Below are 19,719 nucleotides of genomic sequence, written 5' to 3' on the forward strand. Positions count from 1 at the left end.
AAAGAATCTCAAATGTAAAATATACTTTGATTTGTTTGACACTTTTTTGGTTACTACATGATTCCATGTGTTATTTAAAAGTTTTGATATCTTCACTATTATTATACAATATAGAAAATGGTTAAAAATTAAAGAAAAGCCCTTGCATGAGTAGGTGTCACTGGTACTTTGTGTGTGTGTGTGTGTGTGTGTGTGTGTGTGTGTGTGTGTGTGTGTGTGTGTGTGTGTGTGTGTGTGTGTGTGTGTGTGTGTGTGTGTGTGTGTGTGTGTGTGTGTGTGTGTGTGTACATTATGGACAGTATATGGATAGAATTTGCAGTATATCTGAAGAATACAGAGGATAGAATAATATATACACTACTGGTCAAACATTTTAGAACACCTACTCATTTAATGTTTTTTTCTTAATTTTTTAACTATTTTCTACATTGTAGAATAATAGTGAAGACATCAAACCTATGAAGTAACACATTATGGAATCATGTAGTAACCAAGTGTTAATCAAATCAAAATATATTTTATATATTAGATTCTTCAAATAGCCACCCTTTACCTTGATGACAGTTTTGCACAAACTTGGCATTCTCTCAAACATCTTCAACAGTCTTGAAGGAGTTCCCACATATCACTTGTTGGCTCCTTTTCCTTCACTCTGCCATCTGACTCATCCCAAACCATCTCAATTTGGTTGAGGTTGGGGGATTGTGGAGGCCAGGTCATCTGATGCAGATCTCCATCACTCTCCTCCTTGGTAAAATAGACCTTATACAGTCTGGAGGTGTGTTGGATCATTTTCCTGTTGGAAAACGAATGATCGTCCCACTAAGCCCAAACCAGATGGGATGGCGTTTCGCTGAAGAATGCAGTGGTAGCCATGCTAGTTAAATGTGCCTTGAATTCTAAATTAAAAACAGTTTCACCAGCAAAGCAGCCAGACACCATCACACCTCCTCCTCCATGCTTCACGGTGGGAACCACACATGCAAAGAACCAAAAATCTCCAGTTTAGACTCATCAGAACAAAGGACAGATTTCCACCTGTCTGATGTCCATTGCTCGTGTTTTTTGACCCCAGTAAGTCTTTCTGAAGGCACTGAGAATGCCAAAAGTATGCAAAGCTGTCATCAAGGCAAAGGGTGGCTATTTGAAGAATCTCAAATATAAAATATACTTTGATTTGTTTTACACTTTTTTGCTTACTACATGATTCCAAATGTGTTATTTCATTATTCTACAGTGTAGAAAATAGTAAAAAATAAAGAAAATCCTTGAATGAGTAGGTGTTCTAGAACCTTTAACCGTTAGGGCGTATACACTACTGTTCAAAAGTTTGGGGTCACTTAGAAATGTCCTTGTTTTTTAAAGAAAAGCACATTTTTTGTCCATCAAAATAACATAAAATTGATTGGAAATACAGTGTAGACATTGGTAATGTTGTAAATTACTATTTTAAAAATAAAAGATTAAGATGGGGAAAGGAACACAGACACTGGACAGAGGAAGATTGGAAAAAGGTGTTATGGACAGACGGATCTAAGTCTGAGGTGTTTGGATCACAAAGAAGAACATTCGCGAGATGCAGAAAAGATGCTTGAGGAGTGCTTGACCCCATCTGTCAAACATGATGGAGGCAATGTGATGGTCTGGGTGTGCATTGGTGGTGGTAAAGTGGGAGATATGTACAGGGTAAAACTTATCTTGAAGAAGGAAGGCCATCACTCCATTTTGCAACACCATGCCACATACCCTGTGGACGGCGCTTAATTGGAGCCTATTTCCTCCTACAACAGGACAATGACCCAAAGCACAGCTCCAAACTATGCAAGAACTATTTAGGGAAGAAGCAGTCAGCTGGTATTCTGTCTAATGGAGTGGCCAGCACAGTCACCGGATCTCAACCCTATTGAGCTGTTGTGGGAGCAGCTTGACTGTATGGTACGTAAGAAGTGCCCATCAAGCCAATCCAACTTGTGGGAGGTGCTTCAGGAAGCATGGGGTGAAATCTCTTCAGATTACCTCAACAAATTGACAACGAGAATGCCAAAGGTCTGCAAGGCTGTAATTTCTGTAAATGGAGGATTCTTTGACGAAAGCTAAGTTTGAAGGACACAATTATTATTTCAATTAAAAATCATTATTTATTACCTTGCTCAGGACAGCATCTTGACTGTATTTCCTATTCATTTTGCAACTCATTTAATGTATGTTTTCATGGAAAACAAGGACATTTCTAAGTGACCCCAAACTTTTGAACGGTAGTGTATATGTAGCTGGCTAGTAACAGTGACTAAAGTTCAAGGCAGGGTACTGGGCGGAGGCTTGCTAGTGGTGACTATTTAACAACCTGATGACTTTGAGATAGAAGCTGTTTTTCAGTCCCAGCTGTGATGCACCTGTACTGACCTCGCCTTCTGGATGGTAGCGGGGTGAACAGGCCGTGGCTCGTGTGGCTGAGGGCCTTGATGATCTTATTGTCTTACTACACTTATATACACAGTAATACATGTTGTATTTCTGTGTTCTCTCAACTCATAGCCTAGATGGAGGACTTAAACCCAAGATGGCCAAATCAAGGGGTCTTTTGGAGAAGTTGTCTTCCTATCACCCGTCCTCCCTGTGCCCCCTTATAATTTAGATTAACTAGAGAATTAAGGAGAGAAAGTCGCTTTTCTAGCCGCTGTAGGGGGAGGAGAAAGGGGAAATGGAAGAGGAGCAAACTGTTTGCCCATGTTTCCTCTTTGGATATTAGGAGAAATAAAGTCCACTAATTACAGTGGATTTTAATTGCTCCTCGTCTGGGGGACGTTTCAGGGGTCTTCGTTTAGGCGACAGGTTTATGATTAATGAGAGAAGTTACCCAATTATGGTAATTGTCTGTTTTTAATGAAGATTGATTGTTTGCGTTGAGAATAAAGTATTTTTTTCTTCATGGAAGTATCACAGCTTGGCTTTTGTCAATTTTGCCTTAAACCAGATTTGTTCGTGGTTAGTTTTGAGGTAGAGCAGCAATTTCTTCCAATTGATTATTTAATTATCATGCCTAATTTATTCTCCTCTTGTCTTCCATCTCAATGTTAGAACGGAATCTGTCGCTGAGAAGATGTTGACCAACTGGTTCACATTCCTCTTGTACAAGTTCCTAAAGGTAAGTCCACCATCAAACCAACAAAAAGATATTCCCCATTTCCTGTTTATAATTGCTTTATGAGGATAGGAGTTAGTTAGCACACTATTAGCATTCCAGCAGTAAAGGCATCGGTGGGCGCGGTCTGCTTACGGCTCCAACGAGAGACATTCTTTTTATTTCATTATTTTGTTTAGTGTCATTATTTCTTTGACGGACATGTTCTAGCCTGCGGTCATTAGGCGCTGAGTGTGTGTGACGTTCGACTGGACCTTCTCTCTTCTCACTCTCCCTCGCTCCCTCTTGGAAGAGTGTACAATTACCCCCTAATGAAGCCGGGATGTGGAATTAAAGATAATTTCACAGACAAGCGTACCATGGCGAGGGCTAGGGGATTGATGTATGCGTGTTCCCTCTCGTTAGCAGCTGTCTGGTTAATTAGCGCAGATGCTAACGAGACGTTAACAGCATATGGTGGCAGAGGGGAGAGAGGGAGAGTTGCGGTGCTGTGTAGAAGCCAGGAGAGGACACTGGAGGTGGAGACTTCGCTGGATTTGGATCCACCTCTATCCCACTTAGCAGTTAGCTAGGCCCTGTCTCCACCTCTCTCCCAACTAGCTTCAGTCTCCACCTCTCTCCCAACTAGCTTCAGTCTCCACCTCTCTCCCAACTAGCTTCAGTCTCCACCTCTCTCCCAACTAGCTTCAGTCTCCACCTCTCTCCCAACTAGCTTCAGTCTCCACCTCTCTCCCAACTAGCTTCAGTCTCCACCTCTCTCCCAACTAGCTTCAGTCTCCACCTCTCTCACACTCTGGGTGTTCCCTTAACTCACACATATGCATGTGCATAATTCTCACCTTCGGCATTAAAGACACTTTTTCATTACTGATAAATAGTGGAGAGAGGGTAAGAAGTTTTGAGTGTGTTTTAAAAGTGGGAGAGATAAATGCTCTCTCTATCAAGCACTTAGAGCTATCTCTTTCTCTCTCTCCCTCTCGCTCTTGTGTTCTCTCTCTCTCTCTCTTTCTCATCCTCGACAATGGCACATGCATGTTTACCACGGTGAAGAGCTTCCTAAGCACTTTCAATCGTTTAACCTCTTGTTAGTTTCAGCCTCAGCTGCCACCTGGCCGCCCTCTCTGTCACTCTGCTCTGAACTGATACTCATTTTAAGAGGGAAACTTTTTCTTGAGCCTGAGCTGGGGATAATGACACTATTGACTGGCAAGTGCACGTGATAGTGAAAATGCAGAAAATCTTTATATGAGACCGCCTAGTGCTCTGTCCCCTAGGCCAGTGAGAAGACACAGGAGCACAGCGTTGCCTCATTGCCAGCATATTTCCTCTGTTTGAGGGGTGCAAAATCCACTTGTGACGTATATCTCACTAGACTGCTTTCATTTTACTCTTGCGAGTCTTTTATGCCCGAGCCGGCTTTCCGTTACACGTATAATAACATTAAAGCTTAGTCAGGGATTTAACACACTTTCTCGACACTTGCATCACAAGAAAGAGAAGAAAGAACTTTATTTTGATGCGTTTCACTTTTGTGAAATTGAAAAAAGTTATAATTTTATATGGTTGAAATGTTAACAAATTAGATGTGCTAAAATAAAAGCAATTTCCGAAAATGAACACTTGGATTATAGTGATGTTATGTCTGATCTTGCAAAAAAAATTAAAGTATGTTTAGATAGGTGTAATTTAGAGCCAATCTGGGGGTATCCTGCTGTTGACACACTTGTTGAATTATGCAAGAGTGTGTGACAAAGGTAATTGAGGCAGTCTAGACAGAGCGGGTGAGTGCCGGTAGGGTAGACAGAGCGGGTGAGTGCCGGTAGGGTAGACAGAGCGGGTGAGTGCCGGTAGGGTAGACAGAGCGGGTGAGTGCCGGTAGGGTAGACAGAGCGGGTGAGTGCCGGTAGGGTAGACAGAGCGGGTGAGTGCCGGTAGGGTAGACAGAGCGGGTGAGTGCCGGTAGGGTAGACAGAGCGGGTGAGTGCCGGTAGGGTAGACAGAGCGGGTAGACAGAGCGGTGAGTGCCGGTAGGGTAGACAGAGCGGGTGAGTGCCGGTAGGGTAGACAGAGCGGGTGAGTGCCGGTAGGGTAGACAGAGCGGGTGAGTGCCGGTAGGGTAGACAGAGCGGGTGAGTGCCGGTAGGGTAGACAGAGCGGGTGAGTGCCGGTAGGGTAGACAGAGCGGGTGAGTGCCGGTAGGGTAGACAGAGCGGGTGAGTGCCGGTAGGGTAGACAGAGCGGGTGAGTGCCGGTAGGGTAGACAGAGCGGGTGAGTGCCGGTAGGGTAGACAGAGCGGGTGAGTGCCGGTAGGGTAGACAGAGCGGGTGAGTGCCGGTAGGGTAGACAGAGCGGGTGAGTGCCGGTAGGGTAGACAGAGCGGGTGAGTGCCGGTAGGGTAGACAGAGCGGGTGAGTGATGGTAGGGTAGACAGAGCGGGTGAGTGATGGTAGGGTAGACAGAGCGGGTGAGTGATGGTAGGGTAGACAGAGCAGGTGAGTGATGGTAGGGTAGACAGAGCGGGTGAGTGATGGTAGGGTAGACAGAGCGGGTGAGTGATGGTAGGGTAGACAGAGCAGGTGAGTGATGGTAGGGTAGACAGAGAAGGTGAGTGATGGTAGGGTAGACAGAGAAGGTGAGTGATGGTAGGGTAGGGTAGACACCCATCGTTCACACCCACTTAAGCCTTAGTCCCACCCATCTCTTTAAGGATTCACATATGAGGCCATGTGGTAAACACACGATAATAGTAAAACAAGTCTAAGTTTATTTGTCACATGCACAGGATACAGAAGGCATAAACGGTACAGTGATAGTACTTGCATAGTAGCAATATCAAAAATAGAAAGTGTCCAGATCAAATTATTTTATCATTATTAAATGATGCTTACCTGACACAATTGTCTAAATTGATGGGTCATGTGAAGGAAATTATATAACCACCCCTCCCTCACCCACATCTAGCTAAGTGGATGGGTCATGTCTGGCTGAAATTTAGTATTTTATTTAGACATGTAGCTAGAAAGGTAGCTAGGTAGCTAGCTAGCTAAACAATTAATCGGAATGATCCCAACTCATACTACCGCCAAAATAATCATTGTCATAGCTCTAGTATGAATCTGCAGGTAGCTAAAGCTAACAAACTAGGTTCAATGTTAGCTAGCTAACATTAGGCTATATCTAGCTACGCAAATGGATTTCTGATTCGATATTATATAATGTTCCTACACAGATCACATGTAATGTTAGCTAAAGCTAAAGTTTTCTAGCTAACTAACAGTATGCTTTAACTTGCAATAAAAACTTTTGACATCATTTGAAATTTATATCTGAAAATGTAGCTAGACTCTTACCTGTATACATGGATGAATGCTTCACGGCTGTTACGAATCCCTTTTGGCCCGACAGTCTAGGGGGGATGGTAATGAGACCTGTAACATAACTCATGCAAATTATTATTGTGACAAAGTAAAAGTGTGAACGAAATAACCACGACAACAGAAATCTACCGTCAAACTCTAGGTTTATTTATAAACACACGGTAATGGGGGGAGCAGGAAAAGGGGCTGAGCTGGACCCAAGGAAAGAAACAATAAGTATTCAAAAACACCCCTAAGCTAGACTAGCATACTTTAACAACAGCTAACTAACTAACCAAAAATACAGTGGGTGGTCCGCCCAGTTCTAACTAGTGTATTTAACAAAGTTCACCTACGGGTAGTGTATGCCCATGGGCGACTTGTCTTGGTTTCCCCCTTTTCCCACCAGCAACAAACAAACACCATAACCAAAAACAATACTCACAGGTGATGACAAAGTGCTATGAGGTGTTTAAACAAAAGAGAGGTTAAGACACAAAGCGAGAGTGAAACACAGAGACCTACAGACATGGCATTTACAGAGAGATTGAGCTCTAGAACAAACAAATGATGGGGTTTTTAAACCATGGGGAAGGAACTGTGATAGGTTAGGAAATAGGAGGAGGTGTGTCTTCTGATTGATGATTGATTGTTGACTGATTGGGGAGTGATGATTTTCACCTGTGAGGGGAGAAGGAGAGAAAGGAAACACACACACAGGATACACACACACACAGGATAACTATATCCGTAACAACGGCAGACTGGAACCATTTAAGTCCGTTTTGTTTGAAGCTACAGTACATCTTGTTTGGCCAGCTTTGTTTCAAGTCACTCCGGTTGACACTGACTGTGACATGTGCAGAAAGTAGCATATCACCTTTTCCAACTGATCTGTCGATAGCGCCTGCTAAATTCAGGGCATAAATGTTGTTGAGAAAAGTAGCAAAACCTTTGTAGTTCTTGATGGCTAATGTTATATTGGTTCCCAAGTGGTGCAGCATCTCAGTGCTAGAGGTGTCACAACAGACACCCTGGTTCGAATCCAGGCTGTATCACAACTGGCCGTGATTGGGAGTCCCATAGCGCGGCGCACAATTGGCCCAGTGTCGTCCGGGTTTGGCCAGTGTAAGCCGTCATTGTAAATAAGAATTTGTTCTTAACTGACTTGCCTAGTTAAATAAAGGTTTAAAAACAATACAAAAATAAATATTTCAAAACGGCACAGTAGAAAGGACTGTCAACACATGAACAGCTCATGTTATAGACAGAAGCATGCTACATGGCAGACCAATCCAAACTCATCGCACGGCATGTCCAGCCCATTCATTATCTCAGCCAATCATGGCTAACGTGAAGGTTCCTGTCTTTTTTCGTAGCTTAACCAAACTAGACTCGTAATTTAACAATTTTATTCGTATTTATTGATGGAATACAAGTTTGTTATTAAGGCACGTGAAAAAAAAGCATTTTGTTCTAAAATAAATGTTTACGTTCAAATGCCACTCCTGTGAAGTAGTGACATGCAACATACGCCTAGTTTCCTGAAATGAGTCACATTTATGAGTGCATTCTAAGAAATGAATGGAGACATTTTACAATAAATGCAATACCTGAATTCCCATCCAAATTCCTGAACTCCATTCATTATTTGTCCGTGCCAGTAAAATGTTTTATGTGCTATAATATATCTCATTTTCCATCTGTTGCATTCATTATAATTGTTTTTGAAACCTTTTAACAATTTAGATGTCCATTGCTATATGCATACCTGTTAAGATATAGATACAGCCCTTGCCTGTCTCTGATGACCTGTGTCCATGTGTCTCTAGGAGTGTGCGGGCGAGCCTCTGTTCATGCTGTACTGTGCCATGAAGCAGCAGATGGAGAAGGGGCCTATAGACTCCATCACAGGGGAGGCGCGCTACTCCCTCAGTGAGGACAAGCTCATCAGACAGCAGATTGACTACAAGACCCTGGTTAGTACGGTCAAATAGAAATATTTTACAGGGCGATAATGATATTTGATCAAATATATGATTTAGCTTTGAGAAGGCATTAAGGGTGATAGGATTTTGCATTACCTCAGTGACCTTAATTAGTGCTTGCTGCTTGAATATGCGACTCAAATTCCTGCAAATGCCAACTAAGTGAGCTGGACCTCATTTCTGCCCCTCCCTCCCCTGTCAGACACTTCACTGTGTGAACCCGGAGAACGAGAACGCCCCCGAGGTGACGGTGAAGGGGCTGAACTGTGACACCATCACCCAGGTGAAGGAGAAGCTGCTGGATGCAGTGTACAAGGGCAGCCCCTACTCCCAGAGACCCAAGGCTGGGGACATGGACCTGGGTAAGAACACCAGGAGGAGATTGTGTTTACAGTGTGTGTTTACAGTGTGTGTGCGTTGGCGTGCAATCTATTCTCATCCTCCTATCCTCCTCACCACAGAGTGGCGTCAGGGCAGGATGGCCAGAATCATCCTTCAGGATGAGGATGTCACAACAAAGATCGACAACGACTGGAAACACCTCAACACACTGGCCCACTATCAGGTGAGAGGAGAGAGAGGTGGTGGGTGGGCTGGGGTGTACTGCCTCGGCGGTTTTATCTATGCAAACAGACAGTGGATGGAGCGATTGGCACGACAGCATTTATAAGACAAACCATTGTTTTTCATTCCTTGTAGGTGACGGACGGCTCAGTGATCGCTCTGGTGCCAAAGCAGAACTCAGCCTACAACATATCCAACTCCTCTACCTTCACCAAGTCTCTCAGCAGATATGGTGAGTCATTCCTTCATATTTATTTTTCTCTTAATTTCTCTCTCAATCTCTGCCTTTCTTTGCTCTCTTGGATTTTTCTCAGCCTCTCTGACCTGAGAGAACCATAAATCCACCAATAGGCATTTTCACCATCTCGGATATGACAGGCATTACATCAGACAGCTCATTCCTCCTTCCAAAGACTGAAGACCAATAGCTAACAACTTTAAACACAGCCTCAGCTCCACACCGCATCAGTGTAACCAGCTCCCTGGCAAAAACCTTTTTCCGAAGCTTTCACCTTTGTTGTTGTTTTCCCTCCCTCTCCTTATTTCCGTTGTTGTGTTGATAAGGGGTAGAAGCAACAATAGCAACGCTGACAGGCCAGTGAAAGCCAGGCTGGTTTATTCGTCCACAGAGAGGATCGCCCAGCCCTGGCTGTTGTAAACGTGCACCACTCTCCCCCAGAAGCCAATGGACATGATTGCCATGGAATTACAGGCACTCAATCAGCAGTAGCAACAGCCACAGTAGTAGTAGGAGCAACCTTGTGATGAATGTACAATAGATGTAGGAATACAGGAGACCAATTGGCTGCTAGGAGAGTGACTACAGAATGTTCCGGTGTGAACAAGCTGATATAATGGGGTCTCAAACAAGGTCTTTGGCATAGAGATCAATCTTAGTCACACTGGTTTTGTTTTCCTCTTTGGTCATCACTGGTTTTAACTCCCACCCATGACATACGTGGGACAGGAGTTAGTCTCTGGCGCGCTGTTTAAATACTACAGGGCTCATATTCACAAAGTGTCTAAAGAGTGCTGATCTAGGATCAGGTCCCGATGTTAGTTATTATGATTGAAAAGGCTAAACTGACCCTAGACCAGCACTCTTACTGTGAGACGCTTTGTGAGTACAGGCCCAGATCTCAGTAAAGTTAATTGGGAACATTCAGGGCAGTTGTCTTGCTCTGATGCCCCACTGTTCTTTTGATTTGGTCTAGTGGAAAGCATCAACAAGCCCAGAACCACTGACACACATTAGTCTCTATGTGTCAGTGAGTTTCTGAGATGTAATTCTCTCATCCTCTCGCCCTGAAAACCAGGGGGCCCTCCCTGCCATCCGAAACTCAGAAGCCCCGAGCGTCACGCCATCATTCAGACGGTGTGTGAGAGATAGACAGAGATTGAAGTTGTTTTTCTCTCACTCTCCATCCTCTCATCCCTCCCTCCATACATTAGAGAGGGACTGACGCCCCTGCATTCTGGCTACCCTGCCAGCCTCCTCGCCAGGCAGCCTCCCTCCCATGCCGGCTGCAACTACAGCAGGCTGGCTGATAAAAGGAACGCAGTAGATAGGCATCCTTTGGTTTACCATAATGAAGTTTGACACTCGCACCTTTATTAATGAAGCAATGCATGGAGGCCGTCTGCCCCGGGGAGGAGAGGAGACTCACACAATGGGCCTGTACAGCCTGACTCATCCACTACCACAAGCAGGAAGGATATTGGTGTAATGTGAATGGGGTTCTATTATATCCAGCACTATAACATTATGGGTCATTTGGGATGGGGAGAGGGCATGGGGACAAGCGAGGGAGATAAAGATGGAAGGGCTGGTGTAAAAATGTGTGCTAATGATAAGACAGAAAGCAGATTCTCTTTCCTATCTCCTCTCTTGGCCCTGCCTCAATGAAATGAGGCACACTGTTTTCGTTCTCCCACTTTGCCAATTAGTTAGAATCTGCCAATTGAGAGTAATGAGTCGGCTAACTCTCCTCGCTCCTTAGTTGAGGCCTAATCACTCCATCCATCCACTTCTCTGACGGACAATAAAAGAGGCTACAGGGATCTGTTGTCTTGCTCATTAATGTTCTCTCCATCTCAAGGGTCAGGTCCCAGTGCATCATGGGCTGTGACCCTGTGACAGACAGATTGACACTGCTCCTCACGCTGGTATGGTCTTTGTTCTTGCTGGATGACGGACAGATAGACAGCCCAAAGAGCCCTTTCTTCACTAGACTAAATGGGACTGTTATTTAGTCAGTCACCAGACTAAATATGTTTGTCTTCTAATTTATGTTTGTCCACTATGTGCAGAGCTTGGCAAGGGTCATATACATTTTTGAAGGCATAATTTTGACCTGAAATATGTGATTTATGAGTGCGTATCAATTGAACTCAAGTTGAAGCTCTCACAACACAATAGGGCATGGAACCAGGGAGTCAGACTGGTGTTCTGTTCTGGTCATCTTGTTCCATTGACCTCTAAAGACCTCTGCATTGTGTGTTCCTGATTAATCTGTCTTTGTCCTGATGTTCCTGTGTCTCTCTTGCCTCCGTTCAGAGAGCATGTTGCGGACAGCCAGCAGTCCAGACAGTCTGCGCTCCCGCACCCCCATGATCACCCCTGACCTGGAGAGTGGCACCAAGCTGTGGCACCTGGTCAAGAACCACGACCACTCTGACCAGCGCGAGGGAGACCGGGGCAGCAAGATGGTCTCTGAGATCTATCTGACCCGTCTGCTCGCTACCAAGGTAAGATTACATAGACACCAGGCCAGCCTGCTGTATATCACACCTTCGTAAAAGACATGTACAGTACTGTTGATCTAAGTCAACTCATCTGAGTGTTGAGTAAGTCACTGAAATGCCCTCCATATCGTCGCTGTCAGATGAAAACCTTGAACTCCATTTTTGCCAATTATCATTTTTAACATGTATTGAGAGCAGTAACTCCACTCAATGTGTTCCATTTCCTGACTTTAGGACCACGAAAATGTAAACAGTATTTCTTGCGTGAAGAGGACCTCCCTTTTTTGTTTTCGATAGTCCCTTGATATGCCTGTCTCTTTAACAGCTCAGCCTCCGTTGTTGTGTTGTATTCTTCTGGCGTTCCTCATATCAGCCAAGTCTCTGTTAACTGGCCAAACAGGGCCGGCCTGCCTGCCTGCCTGACACTCTCCTCTCGCCTAACTGCCTCTGAGCTGATTGTTTCCATCCTAATTGTAGGGGAAGAAAACCATGGAAATTAGACGCTGTTTACAAGCCTCTTGGGTGGTCAATTTCGATTCATAATAAAAACGAGAGATAAATATAAAGGGGGTAGAGAAGAGAAAATAGCAGGAGACAGGTCATTTGTTGTAGGATTGAATGTTTCGTGGTGCGTGATGCAGAGAAGTGAAAGGAATTCCAATAGCTCACGTAGGTCTGTCTGTCTGCTAAACTAGCCCATCTCAGTACTTTGATGTTGGAGCAGGAAAATGTGGCGTCCTCTCCACAGACACTCCCCCTTAAAGATGCTGGTCGCTGTGGGGAGAAATGTATCTCTGTTGGTTGATTTGAAATCTGTAGGTGTGTAATTGGAGAATAACCCGGACAACTAAACCTCTGTCCTCTCCTCAGGGTACCTTACAGAAGTTTGTGGACGACCTGTTTGAGACCATCTTCAGCACGGCCCACCGCGGCAGCGCCCTGCCTCTCGCCATCAAGTACATGTTTGACTTCCTGGACGAGCAGGCCGACAAACACTCCATATCAGACTCAGACGTACGGCACACCTGGAAGAGTAACTGGTGAGACACATTACCAACATTGAGTACCTGTACCTGTATGTTTTGGTTGTATAATGTGTATAATCTCCTCATGATGAAACATCTCCTCTCCCATCCCAGTCTGCCTCTGCGGTTCTGGGTGAACGTGATCAAGAACCCCCAGTTTGTGTTTGACATCCATAAGAACAGCATCACAGATGCTTGTCTGTCTGTGGTGGCTCAGACCTTCATGGACTCTTGCTCCACATCAGAACACAAGCTGGGCAAAGACTCGCCCTCTAACAAGCTGCTCTACGCCAAGGACATCCCCAACTACAAGAACTGGGTGGAGAGGTATTTATGACACAGATCTCAACTCCACAGACTGGGTGGAGAGGTATTTATGACACAGATCTCAACTCCACAGACTGGGTGGAGAGGTATTTATGACACAGATCTCAACTCCACAGACTGGGTGGAGAGGTATTTATGACACAGATCTCAACTCCACAGACTGGGTGGAGAGGTATTTATGACACAGATCTCAACTCCACAGACTGGGTGGAGAGGTATTTATGACACAGATCTCAACTCCACAGACTGGGTGGAGAGGTATTTATGACACAGATCTCAACTCCACAGACTGGGTGGAGAGGTATTTATGACACAGATCTCAACTCCACAGACTGGGTGGAGAGGTATTTATGACACAGATCTCAACTCCACAGACTGGGTGGAGAGGTATTTATGACACAGATCTCAACTCCACAGACTGGGTGGAGAGGTATTTATGACACAGATCTCAACTCCACAGACTGGGTGGAGAGGTATTTATGACACAGATCTCAACTCCACAGACTGGGTGGAGAGGTATTTATGACACAGATCTCAACTCCACAGACTGGGTGGAGAGGTATTTATGACACAGATCTCAACTCCACAGACTGGGTGGAGAGGTATTTATGACACAGATCTCAACTCCACAGACTGGGTGGAGAGGTATTTATGACACAGATCTCAACTCCACAGACTGGGTGGAGAGGTATTTATGACACAGATCTCAACTCCACAGACTGGGTGGAGAGGTATTTATGACACAGATCTCAACTCCACAGACTGGGTGGAGAGGTATTTATGACACAGATCTCAACTCCACAGACTGTAAGATTGTCTATCTCATGGTTTATGTCAAGCAGATATACAGTAGTATTTATGTAAACAGTTGATCAAATTATATCAGAGGTGTTCATGGTGATGGAGAGTTGACCAGACGGTTGTTGACAACTACTTCTCCTTGTAATCCAGACCTTCACATACCTAACTAAAGAGGTGTCCTAACCAGTCCAGAATGTCCTCTCCAGGTGTCCTCTCTCTCCAGGTGTCCTCTCCAGTCCTAACCCCTCTTCTCCCCTGCTTCCCTCCTGTCCTGAAGGTACTACTCCGACATCTCCCGTATGCCGGCCATCAGTGACCAGGACATGAGTGCCTACCTGGCTGAACAGTCCCGGCTGCACCTCAGCCAGTTCAACAGCATGAGTGCCCTGCATGAGATCTACTCCTATATCATCAAGTACAAAGATGAGGTGAGTCACCAGTATATTATGAAGATCATAATGATATAGATATATTATGAAAATGAGTTAGATTTGTCAGTCACAATATGAAGAGATCAGAATAGAATCACCATTGTTTCTGTATGTTGAAGGGGTGATGCAGAAGTCCCAGCTATCAGCCCTCTTGTGTTCCTGATGAATGGAATGTGGGCGTTCTAATTCAATTAATAGATTACTGAGTAGATGTCCATAATTGCATGCAGCTATTTCACCATTAAGGTACATATTATGAAGCTAATTGACAACAGCACTAACACAAGGCGCATTAGCAGTCCATAATGCAGCCTGCTGCATGACACCCTAACAGCGAGTACACAGCTCTCTGATGGACCCACCAGTACCTCTTCTTCCAGTTCCCACAATACCATAGTAAATACAGCACCTCAGCTGTGCTTTCTATGGATATCCACCTCTTGCAGCTTCTACAGTCATCCGCCTGTTTGATCAAATTTGTCATCTATGCAATGTCAAATAGTAGAAATTCAGCGTTCCATGTTCACACCTATCTATGACTAAACAAGTGTATTGTGTTTGTCGGGGAAGAGATCAACTGCCTTTGGTATTGTAAATACCAATAAATTGCCTGCTCATGCCACCACAACAGCATGTTTGATTCAACAGCTGTTTACACAGACTGACAGATGTTCTGATAGACTTTCTCTGCTGGTGGTCGACCCTGTCTTCCTCTCTCTCATCGCTCTCTTCTCCATCCCTCTCTCCTCCCTCCCCAGATCCTGTCTTCACTGCAGAAGGATGAGCAGTCTCGCAGGCAGAGACTGCGCAGTAAGCTGGAGCAGGTCATCGACACCATGGCCCTGGCCAGCTGAGGAACGGCCCGCCACTGAGGGGCGGAGAAGGTACCCGCCAGGCCTTCTCTCACTGACGCCAGCCCCTGACCCCCAACACAATGCATTAGGACTGCAAGGACACAAGCAGTACACTGGAGACACACCAGAGTTAGGCCTGGGCTCCGGCCCATCAAACCACCCATTTATAAACACGTAACGTCTGTCGCCCCGAGAAAGTGTCTTATCATAACGGTCTTCATCACTGGTTTCAGTTTTTCTTCCGTGTTGATCCATCTACCCACAGCCGGGACTGTGAAGCAGCTGGCTGAAGAGGGGGGGGGCTATGGAGAAAGGACTTCATGTATATAGCTCCCCTCTCAATGGAAGCTTCTGGCGTGTCAGCGACTTCATCAACTTTCATGGACGTCATTTTCATTTTCAGATCCTGTTTTTGTTGTTGTGTGATTTATCTTTAGATTTTGTGTTTTTATCAACTACCTACTCTCTCCAGTGGTGTGTTTTTATCAACTACCTACTCTCTCCAGTGGTGTAGAACTACCTACTCTCTCCAAGGGTGTGTTTTTATCAACTACCTACTCTCTCCAGTGGTGTGTTTTTATCAACTACCTACTCTCTCCAGTGGTGTGTTTTTATCAACTACCTACTATCTCCAGTGGTGTGTTTTTATCAACTACCTACTCTCTCCAGTGGTGTGTTTTTATCAACTACCTACTCTCTCCAGTGGTGTGCCACTTGTGTTACTGCTGAATTTGCACAATTTACAAAAAAGCTAAATCAAAAGAAGAGGATATATAAATATATATAGATATATAAATACAACTTCATTTTTAAAGAAACAAATGAAAATAGTCAAAGTTTTCCATTTTAATGTACAGAATACTTTGAAAGAAAAGGATTTGATATTTCAAAGACTGAACTATGAAAACAAGAGGAAACCTTGTCCTGTGCCATGTTTTATTTGAATGTTGTTTAGTGCAAAGACGTTTTCTTTAGATCAAATGTGCTATGATTAAAATGTTGTCATGCCTCGTGACTGAACAGTAAAAAAAAATGTTAAATGACAAAAAAACAGAAGAAAATCAACAAATCGTAAAGTTTTGGGGCCTTTCCTGTCTTGGGAGAACATATGTTTTAATAGTCCTGGAAATACCGTAGCTATTTGGTGTTCCGGTATTTTAGACAACCACAGTGCTATTGTGGCTTTTAGAAAAACCAAAGGCTCGGTTTTGTATACCACTCTGGTGAAAGAAAACAGCCTTCTGTGTTAGCCACCTGGATGAGCAGCCCTCTTGGTTGCTCCCTTGACCAAGCACACCTCTGTGCACAGGCTCCAGACCACAATGAAGTAGATCACTTTAGTTCTGGGACCTCAAGGTTTTTTGGAAGGCAAATATCATGGCTTACAGTACAGTGATGTTGTGGGCTTTGCTGTACAACAGAAGTCAGACACCACAGAAGGATTCATTGGACTTTAGCACCACGCTAAATGTAGCAAAGGTTTCATTCACCCACTACCCTTTTAAAGGCTTCATGAAGTTCCACCTGCTGTCTCTCCTCAGGTTCCTCAGATACTGTAGATCACTGTGTTAGAGTTACAGTCTTACAGACTGTCATGGTGGACACTGAGGAAGAGGTTTGCAGACAAAGATGAGAGAAGTTCATAGGTAAAGCTTTGAGCGAAGGGTAATCTCTCATGATTTGAACCCCACATGAGAGCAAGTACTGTCACTCTAGTGACTTCAACATTCAACAGTTCTATTTTAGTGTAATTAAATAGATGGTTTCTTTTTTATTGTTGATCTGTTGAAGTGGTGAAAGTTGTATGAGTTTGTGTGTTTGTACTCTGCAGCAACCAAACAATGGTTAGTGCTAGCAGAGTAGATCTCCCAGGGTTTCCCTTATGTTCCTTAACAGCATCTGTGACGAGCGTCACCCTACCGGAAAAAGAGGAGTTTTAAAGCGCCAACAAGGAAGGTGCACATTCAGTGTTGTCTTTTCTTTGTTTTTCAGTCTGCTGTGAAGATGAAAAAAACAGTGAAAAATATGTTGAAATGCAAACACCTGTGATGTGTGACAAGATGATGAGATGTAGCTCAGTCTTTGTGAGTGTTTTTAACTGGGCGAAGGTTTTTGTTTCCTCAGAAATCTGATACTTTTGTGAAATGCATTGTCTCCCTTTAACATGTTACACCGATTCCCTTTCGGTCATGTACAAAATCAAGAAGCTTCATTCCTTTCCCTTGTCCTCTGAGATTAGAGATACAGTATGACTGGCTAGAAGAAAGACGCAGATACAGTTCTGAGAAACCTCTGAAATATTTAGGTCAGTTCTCCAGTGAGAGTCGTGTGAATCACACAGACTACAGATGTGATATGTAACCTTCCATCCATCCATCTATCCGAGATCAGGATTCAACAAATGTGGTGGGATTTAATGAAACTGAAAAGTCTCTCCTAAATGTATTTACTTAAAATGTTTTGTTTAATGTGATATTCAAATTCCTCCTAATCAGTTGGGAGTAGGACTTCATAACATATCCTATATTTTATTAGACATTTACATTTTCTGAAAATATATGGATATTTAGTATTCATGTTTCACCTCAGTGTCCTGCAGGGCTGTTACTGTCATCTTCCTCCTCTCTTGGTCATCCTCCAATACGGACAACCTCTCCTTTCCTTTCCAGCTCAGGCCTGTCCTAGTGTTGGCAACTCAATGAAGTTCAATACCGCACCCTACAGCCAATCCCTCCCTTCCCACCCGACCAAACACATAGGGCTGGAATCGCTGTATGTACTGTACTTGATATCGGAGAGCAGGGCATACAGACTAGTTTATGGAATTCTTAACTTAAACAGAGTTTTATGCTGGTTACTGGCCTTTTCCAAACCAGAGAAGGTAGTGGAGGATCGGCATTGACTTGACCACTTTTCTGTTCATTCACCCTATTTGGGATGGTTTGAGATATTTTTAAACTGCTACTATGTTCTTCTGTTAAGCATCTTTTATTCCCTGATGGAGCACATTTGTTTAGTGGATGGAAAATGTTGCTGTGTGCTGCCTCCCTCCCGCCACACACACTAGGCTTTGATGACTGTGATTGTAAAACAGCTGGTTGCATTTTAAAGTCTCAGGATGGTTCTCCTGCTTTGATGTCGTTTGGCTCTTCTGTTATTTAAGTGAGAGGTTTCTGATGATGATGATGATTCGGATCTTGGGGGGGATTATGGATATGTGTAGTAATCTGTAAACTTACTCTATGGAGTATATAAAAAGTTATATTGTATGTACTGGGGCAGTTGGTCTCATGTTTTATTTTCATGTTATTTTATTTTACTATGCTACTTGTTGTGTGAAGATGACAAGAAAGAGGCTTCGCTACAGAACTCCTTTGAAGAAAACGGTACTTATTTTGTCTCGTCTTGCTGCCGTAGTGAGTTGGGTGGAAGATGGAGAGGAAAGCCAGAGGGAGAGATCCAGATGCTGTTTGATGAACACAGAGCTTTCACTTTGCACATAGTGCCTTGTCAGCTCCCCCTCACCTTCCCACAACCCTCTACGACCCCTCCATTACCCACAATCCACCACCTTACCATGCCCACTCAAAACACTGTCACAGGTTCCCCACTCTGCCGCCACACCAGTGAACAACTTCTATCCTTGTCCTCCTGATCCCCTCTTTTGGTTTGTTTTAATTATGGCATATTGGAAAGCAGTTCCTTTTTTCAAAGTACTTTTAAAAAGGCTTAGGAGCATACATTAAAATATGTAGACACAAATTTAAGAAAAAAATAGAAACTAAAGAGTTTTAATACTTTATGAATTCTGATACCTTTTTAAGAGTTTGAGACTTGAAGCAACTGTGACAGGTTGGCTGTTTCACGCTTGTGTAAATATTCTGCTATTTCCTATTTTGCAGATTTATTACTTGTAAATAAACACGCATCAAGGAGAGATTAAACATTTTTTGCTAAATCTGTTTTGTCTTGTTTTTTTCTGTCTGGCTATTTGTAACTACTAGGACAGCATCCCAGGTTATAAAAACAGGCAAACACTTAGAAAACGACTGTGACTTTAGTTTATATGCAGCTCTAAAGCATTGCAGAACATAACAGATCTTCTGCCTTTCTCTAGTTGTCCATCAGTGTGAGGATGGAGGGAGATATTTGTTCTTAGCACATGGCCACCCTGCCTAATTCTAATAGTCTCGCTAAAACTCCCATCAATAGAACACCAGAATTACCAAACGATTACAAGACCACTGATTCCGTAAATGACGCTGTCAGAAATAAATGTTCACTTAGCAGTAATGGTGTGAAGTCCTGTGCCATAATACTGTTGAAATGATTAACTCACCATTTATTTTCTCAATCATTTCCAGTGCTGGTTCATGTACAGAATTGCAGTCATTCTGTTCTCTTTTTGCATACATCGGAATGTATCTTAAGGCCTTTACGAGTCTCTCTCTCTGTCTGTCTCACTCACTCTCTCTCTTCTCTCTC

At 43.8% G+C, this 19,719-nt stretch overlaps 1 pseudogene; it reads left to right on the top strand.

Moving 5' to 3' along the window:
• Positions 1-19,192, top strand: part of LOC135504308 (plexin-A1-like) — a 283,703-nt pseudogene extending 264,511 nt beyond the window's left edge.
• The last annotated feature ends 527 nt before the right edge of the window (positions 19,193-19,719 follow it).

Source organism: Oncorhynchus masou, chromosome 18 (assembly GCF_036934945.1).
Source record: "Oncorhynchus masou masou isolate Uvic2021 chromosome 18, UVic_Omas_1.1, whole genome shotgun sequence".
NCBI classification, from domain to species: domain Eukaryota; kingdom Metazoa; phylum Chordata; class Actinopteri; order Salmoniformes; family Salmonidae; genus Oncorhynchus; species Oncorhynchus masou.